Source organism: Panthera tigris, chromosome B3 (assembly GCF_018350195.1).
Source record: "Panthera tigris isolate Pti1 chromosome B3, P.tigris_Pti1_mat1.1, whole genome shotgun sequence".
Classification (NCBI taxonomy): Eukaryota; Metazoa; Chordata; class Mammalia; order Carnivora; family Felidae; genus Panthera; species Panthera tigris.
This window is the reverse complement of record NC_056665.1, coordinates 38,022,188-38,036,353: the sequence shown is the minus strand read 5'-3', so window position 1 is coordinate 38,036,353 and position 14,166 is coordinate 38,022,188. Positions and strand designations below refer to the sequence as shown.

At 41.7% G+C, this 14,166-nt stretch overlaps 1 protein-coding gene across 17 annotated transcripts in view; it reads left to right on the top strand.

Moving 5' to 3' along the window:
• The window catches only part of IQCH (IQ motif containing H), a 212,729-nt gene that overhangs the window by 22,751 nt on the left and 175,812 nt on the right, over positions 1–14,166 (top strand). The gene's annotated exons all lie outside the window — the stretch shown is intronic.

The following is a 14,166-nucleotide window of genomic DNA, read 5'->3' as shown; positions in this document are numbered from 1 at the left end:
TCCAAAAAATGGCTGCCAATTTTTTAAATTGGCAATAATCACACCTCAGATAAACCAATGGCTATAATACTGCCACTGTGCAAAGCCAGAATTTTGGAACAGAGCCCTAGAAGGCAAGTTTCCAAGTGGCAAGGAATTGAGTTCAAGAGGTTACTGATTTTGCCTGTCGAGTGTTCTTGCTCTTTAATTCCCGTTCCCTCCCAACCCCCCACAAGTGATAATAGCTCACCTCCTGTCAGTGCTTTTGGAACACTAACTTGTTTAACCTTCAGAACGATTCTAGAAAGACGTGCTATTATTGTCTTCATTTTATTGATGAAAAAACCAAGATTCAGAAATGTTAAAGAAATTGCCCAAGAGAACACAGCTAGTAAGTGTCAGGGCCAGGATGATGAACCCAGAAATGTAGGCATAACCACCGTGGTACCCCTTTGTAGGCAATAACTTTGTTGAGGTATAATTAATATACCATAAAATTCACCCTTTTTAAGTGTTCAGTCAGTGGTTTTTAGTATCTTCCCCAAGCTGTGAAGCCATCATGCAGTACCCTTTTTATAATGGCATTATCCGTATTTTTCCTTTACCACACTTGGCAAAATTTCTGACTAGATTTTTTTTTAAGTGTCAGCTTCTCTCACTAGAATGGAAGTTGAATGAGGGCAGAAGCCATGTCAGTTTGTTCACTGCTGTATATTGCCAGGGGATTCTCCATAAATGCTTGTGGAATGAAGAAAGGACATCATAGGGACCCCTAAGGGGGTGCCCACCCCTGTGTAAAACCAGTCCAGGCTCCACTACACTTGCAAAACAGCCAACTCTGACCATGGTCATGGCACTTCTTACACGGAGTTCATTTGGCCACTATCTGTGTGCCAAGAATTGGCAGAGGCACACTGTGATCAATGATGCCAGGTCCCTGCTCTCAGAGCTTACATTCTAGTCAGGGGAGACAGACCATCGATCAGAAAATACCACATCATAATAAAGGCTGTTCTGAAAAGAAAAGGGAGTGCTATGATAAAGGGAGCTTAAACTTCTCACCTCCCTTACTAGTAAGTCTCTGCTTCAGCTCAATTTTCCCCCTTTCCCCCAAGAATCTCAGGAGGGTCACTGGTGGCCCACAAGTAGAAGATTGGGGCTCTTTGGAAACAAAATATCTGAATCTAGGACTCTCTCGAATGTATAGCTGCTATTATGATTCCAGAAAAAAATAAAACCACAGCCAGAACGTATTTTCCCAGAAGAGTTTTGAATCCTGGAGAATGATCATAAAGATAGGGAATCTTATGTGCAGTGTGTAAGCCTAGAGTTCTTTTAAAGACTGTGAGCATGGGTGAGCTTCATTTAAAAGGGGCATGGACGGTTTCCTACCCTGACTTTACCTCGAGGGCCTAGATCCCTATTGTTGTTTTATTTCTAATATCAGTGACATCTGCTTAAAAATGCATAACCGCTGACATACAAGATAGCCCTAATTTTGCATTGTAAACTCAATGACAAACAGTGCTGTTTTGCCAGCTGTTCCCGCAAGCCTACTACACCAACTTAAAAGCTTATATTATTAAGTAGCAGGGAAATCCAACTGGGATATTACCACCTTTAATTGTCCACTGCCAACCTGTTCGACTAGGTAAACCCCGGTTGCTTCTTTAAGCTTCCTTTCTCCAAAGTAGATAACGATCTTTGGAGTTCCATTTAACACCAAAAACTTGCATGACAAACAATTAGGAGTTGCTCAATTATAATTACACTCATAATCAAGAATGGTTTATGAGGACAGCTACATGCCAAAGAATGAAACTGGACCATTTTCTCACACCATACGCAAAAATAAACTCAAAATGAATTAATGACCTAAATGGGAGACCTGAAACCATGAAATTCCTAGAAGAAAACAGACAGTAATCTCTTATACATCAGACTTAGCAACATTTTTCTAGAAGGTCTCCTCAGGCAAGGGAAACAAAAGCAAAAATAAGTTATGTGGACTACACCAAAATGAAAAGCTTTTACACAGCAAAGGAAACCATCAGCAAAAAAGAAAAACAAAAAACAAAAAATTAAACACAAAAGAAACAAGGCAACTTACTGAATGGGAGCAGATGTTCTCAAATGATATTTTCAATAAGAGGTTATACAACTAATAAATATGTCAAGAACTATAAACACTAAAAAAACCCAATCTGATTAAAAAAATGGGCAGGGCATCCGGAATAGACATTTTTGCAGAGAAGGCATAGAGATGACCAATAAACACATGAAAAAATGATCAACATCACTGATCACCAGGGAAATGCAACTCAAAACCGCAATGAGCTATCACTTTCCACCCGTCAAAATGGCTAGACTCGAAAAGGCAAGAAACAGCACGTGTTGGAGAGCACGTGGAGAAAAGGGAACCCACGTGCACGGTTGGTAGGAATGTAAACTGGTGCAACCACTGCGAAGAGCAGTACGGAGCTTCCTCAAAAAATTAAAAAATGGAACTACCACATGATCCAGCAACTCCACTATTGGGTATTTACCTAAGAAAATGAAAACATTCATTCAAAAAGATGCAGTCACCCCTATGTTTATTGCAGCATCATGTACAACAGCCAGGATATGGAAGCAACACAAGTGTCCATCGATAGATGGATGAACAAAGAAGATGTGGTACATATACACAATGGAATATTACTCAGCCATAAAAACGAATGCGATCTTGCCATTTGTGACAACATGGGTGGACCTCGAGGGTATTATGCTAAGTGAAATAAGTCAGACACAGAAAGGCAGATACTATAGGATTTCACTTAAACGTGGCATCTTAAAAACACAAAAACAAACAAACAAACAAAAAAAAACAAATGAAGCAACAAATACCAGACTCTTAAATACAGGGAACAAACTGGTAGTTACCAGAGGAGAGGTGGATGGGGGATGGGCAAAATGGATAAAGGGGATTAAGAGGTACAAACTTGCAGTTATAAAGTAAGTCACAGGGATGAAAAGCATAGGGAATATGGTCAGTAATATTGTGAGGGCAAAGAAACAATTGCTTATTGATCTTCTTTTTCTTTCGAAAAAGCCATATTGTGATGACTTTTCTTCACAGTGTATCTTTGCTCCTCATCAACACCAGCTCGGCCCCTCTTTGGGGCACCTCAGGCTACAGGGTTTGAAATAAAAACAACAAAGGAGAAGATGGAGGGAAGAAGAGAAGGAGAAAAAGTTTAGGGGCCACGAGAGCATTTGATTTTCTTGTAGTATCTGGTGAGCAAACTCCTACACTGTTCAGATCAAAGGACCTCCTTACAAGCACGATACAGGCTGTGGAGCAGGGAAAATAAACGCATCCCATTGCTTGAAAAGGATTCCGTCTCTTAATTCCATACAATGGATGCTTTATCAGTCGAACAAACATAAAAAATACACTGTGATCCACTATGATGCAACAATGTGCAGGGTCAGGGTCTGAGATGGGAAGGATCCATTTTGTGGATTTGGATCGAATTGAAAACGTGATTTTCAAACTTTGCTCTGAAACTGAAGTTTTGAAGATTTTGGACATCATGAAGAATAATATGGTGGGAGATGAAAGAAAGAAAACGAGCAGGTAAGCATGGCTTCCCAGACTGTCGCTGAGAGTTCTGCCTCACTTGGCGTTGGGTGGAAAGTTTTGCAGATGAGATGGTAATTGCATTTCACAGACCAGAGCACGCACAGAAGACAAGGCCCCCAATGAGCCAACCACTGTGACCTCCATCTTCTCACAAGAAGCTAGGCTCCATGAAAGCAGTGACTTTTAAAAAATGTCTGCTCCTTTTCCCCGGGTTTTTAAAAACCCTTTTATTATGGAGATATCCAAAGAGAAAACAGTCCAGGAATGACCATTTGTCCTTCACCTAGATTTAATAACAATTAAACTTTGCCATTTTTGTGTCATCACTTTTTATTGAAGTGTTTTAAAATACAGACCTAAGGACATTTCATCCCTTCATGCTTTAACATGCAGCTTTAAAAATGAGCATGTTCCTATGGGTGAGTCGGTTAAGCGTCCGACTCCCGCTCAGGTCATGATCTCACAGCTCATGGGTTTGAGCCCCGCATCGGGCTCTGTGCCGACGGCTCAGAGCCTAGAGCCTACTTTCAATTCTTTGTCTCCCTCTCCCTCTGTCCCTCCCCTGCTCACACTGTCTCTGTCTCTCAAAAATAAATTAAAAATGTTAAAAAAATGTTTTAAAAATGAGCATATTCCTACATACCCACAGCACCATTATCACACCTAAAAAATGAACAATAATTCATGAATATAATAAATACTCAGGTCATACTCAGATTCCCCCAATTAATCCTCAGATGGCTTTTACCAATCTTCTGTCCAAACCTGGATCTGCCAAGATACATCCTTTGCATTTGATCATTTCTCAAAGCTCTATTAATCCAAAGCAGAGAGACTCTGTTTCGTTCATTGCTGTAATCTGTGCCCAGACAGTGCCAAGCCCGGAGTAGGCTCTCACTAGATGACAACAACATCGTGGTTAGAAGTATGGGTTCACATCCTGGGTCCACCACTTCCTACCTGTTCCTTGGCAAGTCACTTAACCTCTCTGTGCCTCAGTTCCTCATCTGCAAAATGGACGTAAGAATAGCCCCTACCTCACAGAGCTGCTGTAAGGATAAAGGAGCTCATATTTGTAAATGTTTATAACAGCACACCATACGTGGGTGACTGTTATACAAGTGTTAATTCTTATTATGTGCTGATGAATACTGGTCAATCTCAATTATGTGCCTAATACGTCCCAGATACTATTTAGCCATCAGCCAAACATCTCTGCTCTCATGGAGCTTACATTCTAGTTGGGGAGGGAAACCCCAGTCATTAGGAAAACAAAAAATGATGCGCAAAGTGATTATATAGTATGTTAGTTGGTGAGAGAAAAGCTGGGGAAGGAGCCTAGGGGCGTTGGATGGTCTCACTTGAGCAGGAATCTGATGGATGAGAGGGAATGAGTCTTTGGCTATGTGGAGGCAGAGCATTCCAGGCAAAGGAATTGGAGCATGCAAAGACCCTGAATTAGGAGTATGAACGGCAAGGAAGCTACAGGGGAATGTGCAGGGGGAGAGGAGTAGGAAAAGTGGTAGGGGGCCGGATCTCAAGGACCATTGTGAGGACTTTGGATCACTGTGATGGGAAGCCACTGGGGTCTTGTCCTTCAAGGATATAAAAGAACAAGGGCAGAAGCAGGGGGACCACTTAGGAGCCGGTGTGGGCCATGACGATGAACTTGTAGCTCATCCTCACAACATTCTGAGGGAAGGAATTATTATTATCCCCATTTGGCAGATATGGGACTGGAAGATGGGAGATGATTCTAATCTAACCCCAAGCAATAGCAGAACTGGGATTCAAATGCAGGTCTGTTTGACCTCAAAGTTCTGGCCATTTCTCACCAATGTGAGAAAATACAAAAACTTGGGCTACCTGGGTGGCTCAGTCGGTTGAGCATTCAACTTTGGCTCAGGGACAGCTCACGGTTTGTGAGTTCGAGCCCCACATCAGGCTTGCTGCTGTCAGCGCAGAGCCTGCTTTGGATTCTCTGCCCCCCTCTCTCTGTCCCTCCCCTGCTTGCACTCTCTCAAAAATAAACAAACGTTAAAAAAAAAAAATACAAAAACTTGAGTCCCCTTCCTGTGTTTGCCACAGGGAAATTTACAACTGAAAAACAAACAAACAAACAAAAAACCACAGCAACATAAAGCCCTGATTCGGTTCACAAATGGCCCTAACTATAGCCAGAATTATCCTCAGGTATGTCCCTCCACCCTTTCCCAGAGAAACTTCTCAATCAACACACCTGCTCAAGGTGAACTTTTTTACTTTCCGATTTGTTGCAGTACAACTAATGTGGCAATTATGAAGCCATGCTAGAATTATTCATAATACATTATGATACTCTATCATGTGTGATACCGTTTTGCTATAACTGGTTACTATTCACTTGGCTTACCTATACACTTTCAAGAGGTTCACAAGCTATAGCTTATGGAACAGATGACTAAGTGTGAGCTTTGGGGCTATTTCTATAAAAACTAGGCATCAAAAATAGGCCATTAGGACTATACCTCCTAATAATATTGTTTCTATAGAAGATTCACTTAGCTACATATTTATGACTCATGACACCTTTCCCAGAAACAGAAGTAACTTTACTACCTACAAGTGCAAGGACTACCCGAATTTCATGAGATGGTATTCGACGGTTCAGTAACATTTTGAAGGTGGCATCCCAAATTTCTCATGCCTTGCTCTGTACCTTCCCAGGAAATACTAACTTCTGGACACGCAGGAGAGCCGTTGTTCTCTGGCTTCCCTACTCAGGAGGGTAGTTAGTAGCAGAGGGAGGAGGGTCATAGAATTAGTGATTGGCCCATGTGCCATAAAAATTGGACAGAATGTCACCTTTGGCCCACACCACAGCCATCCACTGATGATTGTGTCATGGTGGCACATTGTAATGATAGCATAAACATAGTGAAACTAAAAAAAAAAATGTCTTTCATCCCCGGTGTGCTATTTCCTCAACTGTTTTACTTTTAATGGTACTATGTGTGATGTAGAAGATCTGTGTGTGTCTGTGCCGTAAGAGGTTCAAAGTTTATAGATGGGCATCCTACGGCGTTGGCAACGCCATAACACAGGTTTAGGAAAAATGCTCCTGTAGGGCTAGCGGGGTATGCCAACTCCCTGGGCTTTGTTATGACCAGGAAGTACATCAGCTCTAAAATCTGTTTCAAGCACAACAGCTTCTGACCACCATGTCCTTGTCTGCCAGCTCCCGTAGTATGTTCTCCTGACAATTCTTCAACACTCTTAAGAACCTTTACCGACCTCTCAGTATTTCACTCTTTATCACTTTTGCCCTATTGTCCTTTTCCTCCTTAGCTAAGTTAGGTTGCATGCTTGTGGCAGAAACCGTTGCTTCCCTAGCCGATACCCAACCCCCTTTCTGCATTACTGACAGCCGTGATTTGGCTCAGGACGACATCACGCGCGAGGATGATCCCTCATTTCTGAGCCCTCCTTGCCGTTAAGCACGACCATGTGTCGCAGTTCTGTCCAGTGAGTACTGAGTGGCTGATTTTTAGCCAGAGATATGGCTGCTCAATAAAGACTACATTTCCCAGCCTCCCTTGCAGCCGGACACAGGACCAAGTACTGGCCAATGAAGTGTAAGGGGAGGTATCGTGGGCGGTTGTCTGGAAACTTCCTTAAAAGATGGCTGGCTTGCATCCTTTGACCCTTTTCCTGCCTTCATTTATCCTGCTGCCTGGAAGGAAGCTATGATGGCTAGGACTCCAGTAGCAAACGTAGACCCACAGGAGGAAGCCTATACACTAGGGATGACAGGGAGCAACTTCATGAACTTCCAAACCAAGCCTGAAGAGCCCAGCCCCGCACTTCGTATACACGAGAGGAATCCATTCTGTCTTATTTAAGTAATACTCTTCCAGTTTTCAGTCAGAGACAAATGTAGTCCTGGCCTTCCCATTACCAAATTAATTAATTTTTCTATGTGTGGATTTATATTTTAGGTCTTCTCCTTTGTCATCATGCAAGTGTCTCCCCTCCCGTCAAGGTATCTTCTTAAGGCCTTCGATTTTGCATTTATCGCTTCTCATTAGCCATCAATTTCTTACTCCTCAACCACCCCCAGATCTTTGTATGACTAGCTCAGTTTTTTCATTCAGGTCTCAATACAACTGTCATCTCAGAGAGGCTGTCCTTGACCACCATATCTAAGGGAGCCTCCCATTATTCTCTATCCCACTTATGGCCATCTGAAATTAATTATACATCTGTTTACATGGTTATTATAATTCCTTACATCCCTTCAAGAATATCAGATCATGTGGGCAGGGACTTTTTCTTGTTCACCCACACCTAGCAGCCTTTTTTTTTTTTAACCTTTTATCTATTTTTTTTTTAAACATTTATTTATTTTTGAGACAGAGAGAGACAGAGCATGAACAGGGGAGGGTCAGAGAGAGAAGGAGACACATAATCTGAAACAGGGTCCAGGCTCTGAGCTGTCAGCACAGAGCCTGATGCAGGGCTCGAACTCACAGACCACGAGATCATGACCTGAGCTGAAGTCGGCTGCTTAACCCACTGAGCCACCCAGGCGCCCCAAAACATGAAGCGGGGGGTGGTCAGAGAGAGGGAGACACAGAATCTGAAACAGGCTCCAGGCTCTGAGCTGTCAGCACAGAGCCCGATGCGGGGCTCAAACTCACAGACCCCGAGATCATGACCTGGGCTGAAGTCAGCCGCTTAACCGACTGAGCCACCCAGGTGCCCCGCTTTATCTATTTTAAATGTTTATTTATTTTGAGGCAGGGGGAGGGACAGAGAGAGAGGGAAAGAGAATCCCAAGCAGGCTCTGCACTCTCAGCGCAGAGCCTAATGTGGGGCTCAGTCTCATGAGCCGTGAGATCATGACCTGAGCTGAAACCAAGAGGCAGATGCGTAACCGACTGAGCCACCCAGGCACCCCCACCTAGCAGGCTCTTAAATGCTGGAATGAATGAATGAATACATTTTGTTGTGAGTAGAGAAAGAGATAGAGGTTAGGGGAGGTCTCCCAGAGGACATTGTGCCTCATCTGAGCTCAAGTTTGGAAGTAAGAGTATGTCCAGAAGACACCAGAGAGAGAAGAGGACATTTGCCAAAGAGGGAACAGCATGCTCACTCACAGAGGTGGAGAGGACATGTTGTATGTGGCCACAGGCTGGCTGCTCTATGAGCAGTCACGATAGAATATAGCAGAAGGGGCTGGACGGTAGGAAAGGGCCAGATTATGCCACCCTAAGGGAAACTTTTGGGGGATGTTAAAGAGGTAAGAGACGTATTTTAATGAGTGATCAGAGACTCCGTCCTTCCAGAGTTTATGCAGAGGATGGACTGGCAGTAAGGAGACCACCACACTGGCCATTGCAGAGGTGTATTTATCAAGGAGGGCCCGGACCAAAGCAAGGCCCATGAGGATTAGAGTGAGAGTAAAGGATTTAGTAGGTAGGAAGTTGCATCAGGAGTGTATCAACTAACATTTCTTTACAACGTGGCAGCATGTTACGATGGAAAGAGGTGTTAAAGTCAGAGACGTAAATCAAATCCTACCTCCTCACTAGTGGGCCCTTGAGAAGTCACTTAACCAATTATCGTCATTGGTAAAGGAGTGATAATACCACATACTCCCTCTGGTCCTTTTTTTAAATAATTTTTTAAGGCTTATTTATTTTTGAGAGAAAGAGAGACAGAGTGTGAGAGGCAGAGGGACAGAGAGAGAGGGAGACACAGAATTCAAAGCAGGCTCCAGGCTCTGAGCTGTCAGCACAGGGCTGGATATGGAACTCAAACTCACAAACCGTGAAATCATGACTCGCGCTGAAGTCGGACGCTTAACCGACTGAGCCACCCGGCCACCCGTCTCTTGTCCTTTTAAAGACTAAAGTGAGTCAGTTGGATTAGGACAATACCCACCTGTTATGGTGCCTGGCACATGATGGGAGCTGAGTAAATGCTTGCTCTCTCCCCCAACCTTTCTCATAGTCTACAACTCAACTCCTACAGGAATCAGAAAACAGGAGGGCCCATCTGACTAGTAGTTAAGTCTTAAGGTTTTGTGAACCTGAGGCAGTTAGGCAGCAGCTGGGTAATTTAGAAGCAGCTTGGAGTTAAGTGATGCTGTGATTGTTGGTCCCTCCAGCCCCGGCAGAGAGGTAGAGGGGCTGTCGTACATCAGAGAGTGATAGAGTTGAAACAATAGTAAATTTGTGAATAGTTTGATTTTAATTACCCTTTAATTTTAAATAGGCCTTTTTTCTAAAGAAATTATTTTTTGAATAGACACAAAAATACAGAATGAAATCCATGTAACCCACAAGCAGCTTTAACATTTGCCATAACGTTCCCATTCTTATTTCATCTAGTCCCTCCACATTTTTTGAAGTCTTATAATATATTATATTACTTATTGAGAGAGATGGGGGAGGGGGGGAGAGAGAGAGAGAGAGCACACGCAAGAGCTAGGGAGCGGCAGAGAAAGAGGGAGACAGAGAATCCCAAGCAGGTTCCACATTGTCTGCACAGAACCCGACGTGGGGCTTGAACCCACAAACTGTGAGATCATGACCTGAGCCAAGATCTAGAGTCGGACACTTAACTGACCTAGCCACCCATGGCCCCCGGTGAAGTCTTTTAAAGCAAATCCCAGCCATCATATTATCTTACCCTTAAGCATGTCAGATAAGGACTTAAAAAAAATAAATAAATAACTGGGGCACCTGGGTGGCTCAGTTAAGCGCCTGACTTCGGCTCAGGTCATGATCTTACAGCTCATGAGTTTGAGCCCCATGTCGGTCTCTGTGCTGACAGCTCAGAGCCTGGAGCCTGCTTCAGATTCTGTGTCTCCCTCTCTTCTGCCCCTTCCCCACTCACACTCTGTCTCTCTTTCTCCTTCAAAAATAAATAACATTAAAAAATTTAAAAAACCCAGAAAAACCATAACTATTATCACGTCTAACAAATTTAACAATGCGTTAATACCATATAATTTCCAGTCATTGTTCCGTTTTCCCCAATTATCTTGAAATTTTTAAAAATTGTTTTAATGTTTATTTTTGATAGAGACACAATGACAACGAGACAGAGCATGAGCGGGGGAGGGGCAGAGACACAGACTCTGAAGCAGGCTCCAGGCTCTGAGCTGTCAGCACAGACCTGAGCTGAAGTCGGATACTTAACCGACTGAGCTAACCAGCGCCCCAGGTCTTTTCTTTTCTTCCTTTTTTTTTTTAAGTTTATTTATTTATTTGAGAGTGACAGAGACAGTGTGAGTGGGGGAGGGAGAGGGGGAAGGAGAAGGAGAGAGAGACAGAGAGAGAGAGAGAGAGAGAGAGAGAGAGAGAGAATCCCAAGCAAACTTTGTACTGCCAGCACAGAGCCTGACTTTGGGCTTGAACTCACGAAACTGTGAGATCATGACCTGAGCCAAAGCCAAGAGTCACTTGCCTTTCCAACTGAGCCACCCAGGTGCCCCTACCTCAGCTCAGGTCCTGAGCTCAGGGTTATGAGTAGAAGCCCTGTGTTGGGCTTCATGCTGAGCATGAAGTCTACTTTTAAAAAATTATATAAAGTAATATATAATATATATGTACATAAAGAATTCATGGGTTTTTATATATTTATAATATATAATTATATATACACACACACACACACACACATACACACACACACATATATGTGTATGTATATAAGGAACTCATGGGTTTTTATATATTTGAAGTGTTTTGATCCATAGCAGTCATTTTTTGGCCAGTAGGCTCCTGAGTAGTGCTTTATCATTTCAAGATACTTAACGTACATTAATCATTTCAACCTCACAAACAACCCTGTGAGGGTAGGTATTATTACCCAGTGTTGCAAATGAGAAATCTAGAGCACGTGGCTTGAACCACGATTTGATGTCTATTGTTCTTTCCATTAAATATAATAATGGTTGAAAGAATCAGAGTATTAAAGGCGACTGGATTCTTTTTTCTTTTTTCTGGTTTTGAGATTAAACAGCAGAAGTCTTTAACCAGTGGGAATATAATATTAGGCGATATCCACTTTAGAAGGCATTACTTGCAGCAAACACTGTTGAGAATAATGTTATGCTGATAATACTGTAACTTAGTAAATAGCCTGTCTCAACTTTGTTTGTGAAGCATTTCAATTTTGATTACTCTGTGCGGGATCTACGGCTCGGATGTATGTCATTTTATGGTCTGCCCATGTCTGGGGAGCTGGTATTTCACGCTGCCTAGTGTTTTTAATTCAGAACTTCTTCGAAAAGAAACCTTAGCCTCTTATGTTTAAACCCTAGTTTTAATAGCATAAGCTATTTCCTTCTTATATAGCTTTGTGGGCATAGTAATAAAATAAATACCACAAAATCACTGATGAGATGAAAATTGAGCTCCCTGCTTCTGTGCAGCCATGTAGGTAAAACAGTAATTGGCTCTGATAATAACTTTTGTTCTTACAAACCAAAGTCTAAATGAGAGTCACATTTGATATATCTGCTTGTAATTACTATCAAAAGGAGAGAATTCTAAGTTGAGATTGTTTAGTGACTCAAGATAGATTAAATAAATTACTGCCTTTTCTTGATCAATTTAAGACAAATTTCTGAAATTATTTTTGATATTTTATCTTACTGTCAGGAAAAATGATCTTCCCGAGTTTGCTCTTCAGCAGAATGGAAGGATGAATTTTGTTTTTCTTTTTTAAATTGACAACTGTTTTCTTAAAAAAAAAAAAAATCTTATTAGTAGATCTGATAATGCAGCTAATGCTTATAAGTATTTTCCTATATATCTCGATAGGTGGTTTGTGAGACAAATTTAGGTGATGAATGTATTTGTAGTGATTTACAGTGAAACCATTTGGTACCTTAATGTTATTTAAATGCGGGCTCTTTTAATATGTTTTTAAAAGGGAAATTTAATCATGTGTTATAATATATTATTTTGGCATACCCATGCTTTGGTGCCAACAGAGTAAATATTAGAATATTAATAATTTTAAAGGACCTCTCCCATAGCTTTAAAAAACGACTGATAAATAATTGATATTACAACCTGTCATTTCTTTTGGATTTCTATTTACATTTGGATTTCTTTCCATAAGGAGCTATGTCTAATGCCACAGAAACATACATATGGGCAGAAAACCACCAGATTTTAATGCCACTTTTAACAATGGCTCTGTATTTGGTCATTTCCTCCCTACACCAGTACAACAGCCACACAAAGTTGATGGAGCATAAGAAAACTAAGAAAACTGCTATGGTCCACCGAGCCAATGATCCCAGAATTAAAAAGTTCTAACAAAGCTTAGACATGATAGATGAAGCTATTACCGTCAATTGTATCCAGGGTTCACATTTTAAAAACACCCTAATTACAGAAACTACATCCAGTCAATATAATACATATTAGCAATTTCCCAATCCTTGCTGGATGGGAAATTATTCTGAAAGTTTAATTAAGAAGGAAAAAATTATGTTCAGGTATTAATTTCAATAAAAGAGGCATTCAGCTTCCACACAAAAGCCCCGGAGTAGTGCTGGGAGTGTGGGTTACCCACAGAAGGAAAGTCATTTATAATTAGGCACAACATTGTTTTCACAACCACATGTACTTCAAGGAGAAGGAAACAGAAATGCCTTACATGCAACCTGTATCCCTGCATGGGTTAAATGAAGTGGACAGCTGAGCACAGTTATTTAAAGATTTGGTTTAAAAACTGCTATTTAAACAAATAAAAGGAAGGTTTGGAGCCTGTGCTAAGAAATAACTTATCAGGACAGCACGCATTCCATAGATATTTCTGTAATGTTCCCCTTCACCTTGACCTCAGGCACAGCCCACTTATGAATGTTGATGACCAAACAGCCGGGTCATGAACTAATCTTCCTGGTTTCTACAACCATTTTTTTTTTTAATTTATTTTTTTTATTTTTTATTTTTTAACGTTTATTTATTTTTGAGACAGAGAGAGACAGAGCATGAACGGGGGAGGGCCAGAGAGAGAGGGAGACACAGAATCTGAAACAGGCTCCAGGCTCTGAGCTGTCAGCACAGAGCCCGACGCAGGGCTCGAACACGGACTGTGAGATCATGACCTGAGCCGAAGTCGGACGCCCAACCGACTGAGCCACCCAGGCGCCCCTACAACCATTTTAACAATTGCATCAGATCACCCCCAGAACTAAGACACTCAATTGAAAGGAAAAAAATTTTTAATTGCTCACAACACTTCCTTTTGAAAAAGTCACAAGGGACCCATCTTTTAGGATTCCATTTACATGAAATGCCCAGAATGTCTAAGAGACAGAAAGTAGACTAGTAGTTGCCAGGGGCTGGAAGAAGGTGGAGGGAATGGGGAGTGACTGTTAATGGGTAGGAGGTTTCTTTTGGGGTGATGAAAATGTTCTGAAATTAGGGGTGATGGCTGCACAGCTTTGTGACTATGCTGAAAAATCACTGAAGAGTATATATACTTTTAAAGGTGTGAATTTTATAGTATGTGAATTATAGATCACAATAAAATGTCACAAGACTTCAGAA